At 51.9% G+C, this 5,234-nt stretch overlaps 1 pseudogene; it reads right to left on the bottom strand.

Moving 5' to 3' along the window:
- Positions 1-2,070: 2,070 nt before the first annotated feature.
- On the bottom strand, positions 2,071-4,708 carry LOC149334102 (uncharacterized; annotated as a pseudogene).
- Between the last annotated feature and the right edge of the window lie 526 nt (positions 4,709-5,234).

Here is a 5,234-nt window from a genome sequence, read left to right as displayed (position 1 = left end):
TCTCGTCTACAGGCTGGCGGACTTGACGCTAAGACCGACCGGCGGGCCAGTGCATGTCTGTGACCTCAAACCCTACTTTGACAGAGGGAACGAGTGGCCTGTGGAGAACACCCTCCCCCGCCAGCAGGCAGCCGCACCGAGAGGCAAGGCTCGACAACAGAGCCCGGCGCCTCGTTACAACTTGCGCCCACGGCAGAAACAACTCTGACCAACGCGCAGGGAGTAATTTCTCCTGCTTAATATGGACGGAACACCCCTCCCATATTTCGCACCACGGCTTCCGGAGCAAGCACACGCTTTCTCGCCGGAAAAGACCGAGAGGGGTTAGACTAGCTCAAAAAAAAAAAAGAAAGTGTAAATCTGGAAAGTAATTAGAAAGAAAAGACAGCCTTGCAGCCGCAGGCCAGCCTTCACAGCGTGCCCGGAGGAGAGCCAGCGGACGCCGCAACGACCGTTGCTTCTTCGAACACCGAGAGCCAGGCCGTTTGGGGAGGCGGCCGCATTCCGGAGCCAAGAGCCCGCTGTCACCACCGAGCAACCGTGCCGAAAAACAGCTTCCGGTCGGCCGCGGGACGAGCGAACGAGAATTCGGGGAAACCGGGGCCTGTGTCTACCATGGCGAAAACTGCAGCAGAGAGGCCGCCTTGGAGTCCCCCTGTCCCCGCGGCAGCGGGCTTCGCCCGCAAGAGAAGCTTGGTGCCCCGCTGGGCCCGCCTCGCAAGTCCTCTGCGGCAGAGGGAAAATGGGTCGGCGCGCCTTTGTCGCCCCCCAACGAGAGGAAAAGAGGGCGAGCCAAGAGCAAGCGGCTCATCCAGCTGAGTGGGGGCCTGCCGTACGCTACGACACGGTGCGTAATTGCCCTGAGCCTGCCTGCCGCCCGCGCGTCCCGGCAAAGCTGCCCTGGCCGACTCACGGGACCTGCGGTCATCGACCCCCTTCAACCCTGGGCTCCACAGTCGTCCATGGCGGTCGTCTACACTACCTTCCTGCCCTGGCGTCCACGGCATTCGACGACGGCACTGCTGGCTGTGAGCTGAATCTTTTCTTAATTCGTTTTAAAGTTAAACGGCGTTTCGCCGGCCCCACTCGGTATACCCTTTTGTGTGAACGCGGTCACTTTTCAGCCGTAGGGCAGTTTTAAGGAGGGGGGGATGTGGGGATACACATGAATCCCCTGCCCCATTGTAACGGCCGCGCGTAATTATCACGCGATGCTATGCGCGCGCCGTTCGGGAGGTTTTGCGAGGGAGGGCACTCTCGCCACCCCCGCTTCCTTTCGCTCCCCGCCGCGGAGGCTTTCCCTCTTTCCCCTCTTACAACGGAGAGACCTCCTCTCCACAGCCCGGGAGGAGACGCGATTCTCCCGAGGCTCGCTCGTCTTCTGGCGGGAGCCGTGCACACGCACGGATCAGAGATCTGCCACGGAGACCGCTGCCCTTATCGCCCGGCCACCGTGTGTGACTTGACCGCCGCGGGCCGTGAGCGAGGAACCACGCGAGGTGAGCGGAACCTACTTCCCCCACATTTTTGCGTGCGTTCTGCCCTTTGTGTTTTCCACCCCCGTACGCGAGCGGAACATCCTCGCTCGTTACGGCGGTTGTATTGTTGCAGCTGCACTGTATTGCTCGGGAGCAATAAACGCTCCTCCGAGTAGCATACTCGTGTTTGTCCCCTCTGGCCCGAACCCGCCGTGGTTGCGACCTACCGCACCGCGGGTTGGGGGTCACAGCTCTGACTGCTAGGGCTGGCACGCTGGTGCTAGAGAGCGACAACTGCTTCTAGCCCTTTGAGCGTTACTACAGGAATAGACCCCCATAAGCTAATGAGGAATTTATTGCATGGCTACAAGCTCTCATCACCTACATACAAATGGTATGGCAAAGATCACATGTGGAAAAGGAAGACACTCCTGAAGATGTTTGGCCATGTAACCAGTGACTGCTACAATGCTTTCCTCGAGTGGCGCTATGCATCCAGAGATGGTGTCTTGTGATCTGTTGTGCAATGTCTCTTGGAACACACATCGAAACAGAAGGTCATACTCATCTGTCACACATCTGGGGACCAATCAAACTATGCTATGCCCAAGTACAAGCTAGGCAAATGACCGAAGGATTGAAAGACAACTGTAACTCTCAATGTCCCTTCGAGTTGCAATGGTGGTTTCAATTGTATTTGTCTTTGCTGTGATGAGATGCAGATTTGAGAGTTCACTAGGCAAGACTGCTTTGTCAGTGCGGTATGAAGAGAAAGTTAGCTTCAATCAGTATACCACACTGCCAACAATAAAGAGTAGGTAGTTAGCACCCGTCCTGTGGTAAGTTTCTTGTGTCCTTGTTCCTTAGTGTTGAATGAATGTTATAACATTAGATGTGGGGTCGTAGAAGCAAGAGAGAACTGGCAGCCGTTATACTGAGTGCAGTAAAAAAAATGACAGGTAAACACATTTTGCACAGTATATGCAAGAAGGGTAACGGAGTGGATTCCAAGAAAAGGCAAACGTAGCAGGGGACGGCAGAAAGTTAGGTGGGCGGATGAGATTAAGAAATTTGCGAGGATACAATGGCCACAACTGGCAAAGGACAGGGTTAATTGGAGAGACATCGGAGAGGCCTCTGCCCTGCAGTGGATGTAGTCAGGCTGATGATGATGCAAGAATAGCCTTTTCCAAATACCACGCATGCTCAGCAAGCTTAGCTACATGGCTCTGGATTTGCAGGAACAACAGATTGACAGAAATTTGTCAGTGCACAGCAAACGTTGACGATTTTGTCTAGAGGTTTGAACTGGTGTCCCTGTTTGAGAGTCGCATACTCTAGTTGCAGAACGGATTTCATTATGACGAACTTGTTACGAACCAAGCCGATCACCCTCTCAACGTGAATTCTGACATTTGCCAGATTTCTCGTTGCCTCACATCCACTGCTGACAACTGCCTTTTGCCTTTGGTGAATGCAGGTATGTGGAGCTTTGCACAGTACAAGCCTACACTGTCAGCAATATCAAAACCTCTGTCTGCCAATACCACATCACCATGTGATAAACGGTCAAGAATGCCGCAGTGTTCAGTGATGTGTTTGTCAGGGGTCCTCCCTCCCCAACCATCGGAAATAAATGTGATCACTCCCTGATGACATATTCCTATGAGGTACTTGGCTGTATTGCTCAATTTGTACTCGGACCAAGTCTGACATCTTGGTTGCAGGGGTGATGGCCGTTCAAGCTTGATCTCAAAGCAGTCGACTATGACTGCTACCTTCTCTCCGAATAAGTCGAAAAAGGCTTGCGTCATTGTCCTCCTTATTGCATGCCTTGAGGGCCATGAAATGAGAGGCTTCAGTCTGCAAAATGCAACATGTAGCCATTTGTCGAATATCCGACATACGGTTGACTCTGATATGTGAAAGCGGTAAGCGAGGTCCTGATATGGCAGGTTTAACTTTAGCTTCATTACAAAAACTAAAAATTCCTGAATCTTTCCCAATGAGTTTTGTGGTGTGTGCTTCACAAACGTCTCTAGGAGGTTGAACACAGCCATTAGAACTACAAAATTTGGAAGACCTGTATAGAATGACACTTTGTTGGACGCTTCTGACATTTCCATTTCCTCTTTTTCCTTTTTCACCGTGGCCAGCTCAATGGATAGTTTGCTGTAATCTTCCTCTAGCAATTGGAGGTCTCTGCACGTGAGCTCAGTGTGGACTCCTACCTCTCGAAAAAGAAACAGATCAACAGATTGCCTGTCAGTTTGAAACAGGGACATGATAAAATTGAGAAACCTTTAGACTAACAAGCTTGGGAATCGTATGAACACGAACCTGTCGTTGTAGTAGACTCCAGAATGGGGCCCATTAGAGTGGGCTCATCAGGTTCTAGTTCCAAGCCTGTGGCATGCTCAGGTGGTGCTACAGGCCTCGAGGACTGATTGCACACTGCATCAGCATGCGGTTTATTCTGCTGTCGCCGTTTACACCGCATGTAACGCGCGGATGCAACCGCAGTAGTACAGGCATAACGGCCGTGGCCCAGCCGCAGACTCGGTGCCCAGTCCGGATTTCCATTATCCATCAAATTGGCAGGCTTCCCTTTGAAAGAACACACATGCAAATGCATTAAATGCACATGTACTGTGTATTAATTGCAATGTCAAGCGCACAGTTAGCAATCTACAGAGCTTTGACTAACGCTATCAGAAAAAGCTCGTCTGAACGCCGCGGGTAATCTCGGCAACAAGAAAGAGAAGCGGCCAGGCGAGTTAATGTTACAAAACGGCGTAATCTGAAAATGATCGTACTTATGACGAAGCCCAGCCACACAGCACACAGCCACTACACAGTTAGCAATCTACAGAGCTGTGACTAGCGCTTTCAGAAAAAGCGCGCCTGAACGCCGCGGGTAAACAATCTCAGCAGCAGGAGAGAGAAGCGGCCAGGCGAGTTAATGTTATAAAATGGCGTAATCGGAATATGCCCTTACCTTTGACGAAATGAAGACCGCAAACACGGACATACTTCGCATTCTTCAAGTCCTTTCTATTTATCCTTGCCAGCCAAACGCTCCGGCGCTGCTCAGACAACAGCCTTGTCCGTTCGCATTGGTTCTTAATAACCGCGGGCAAACTAAACAGTCCGATGCGTGGCTGAGCCGTGTCTTTGGTAGCAGAAGAATTACTTCTCGTTCTGCAGCCAAAAATGGCACAAATTGTCATCGTGAAGTCGGAATTGTCGGTCTTCTACAACTGCAGAGTACACAACCCAGCACGATCTCTGCAGCGAGTGTTCATAAACATGGCGGTTTCCGGTTTCCTGGCTTGCGGATGTGACGTCGGTGCAACCCATGTAACATGAGCCCGACTACCGGTTCTTGGCCCGACAGCCTACTTAACCCGACTTTTGTGGGGCGACGACCCCGAATCCCCGAAACCTGGAGGAAGCAGGAACCTTCCCATCCCTCCCCCCATAATAAAAAAAAAGGAACGCAGCGCAGGAGCTTGTGGTCGGGAGGCAGGCTGGCGCAGGAGGGCTTGTTGTTGCCTCTCCAAAGCCAACGCTCCTCTACCCAGTCGATGCTGAATATCTTATCACACCAGAACTAAACGGCATGGCGACTACAAGCTGTGCACGTGCAATCTCCGGAAGCTAATCAAGTGCGGAAATCGGAAGGAGTTTACAAGTTGCCAGAATAGCCAACGAAATGGGAACTCAAAAATGAAAACATCCCCTTTAAGACACGCG

The sequence above is a fragment of the Amblyomma mixtum genome, chromosome 8 (genome assembly GCF_055824585.1).
Source record: "Amblyomma mixtum isolate Tamu chromosome 8, ASM5582458v1, whole genome shotgun sequence".
Classification (NCBI taxonomy): domain Eukaryota; kingdom Metazoa; phylum Arthropoda; class Arachnida; order Ixodida; family Ixodidae; genus Amblyomma; species Amblyomma mixtum.
The sequence above is the reverse complement of the archived record's forward strand: the minus strand, read 5'-3'. Positions and strand labels throughout refer to the sequence as shown.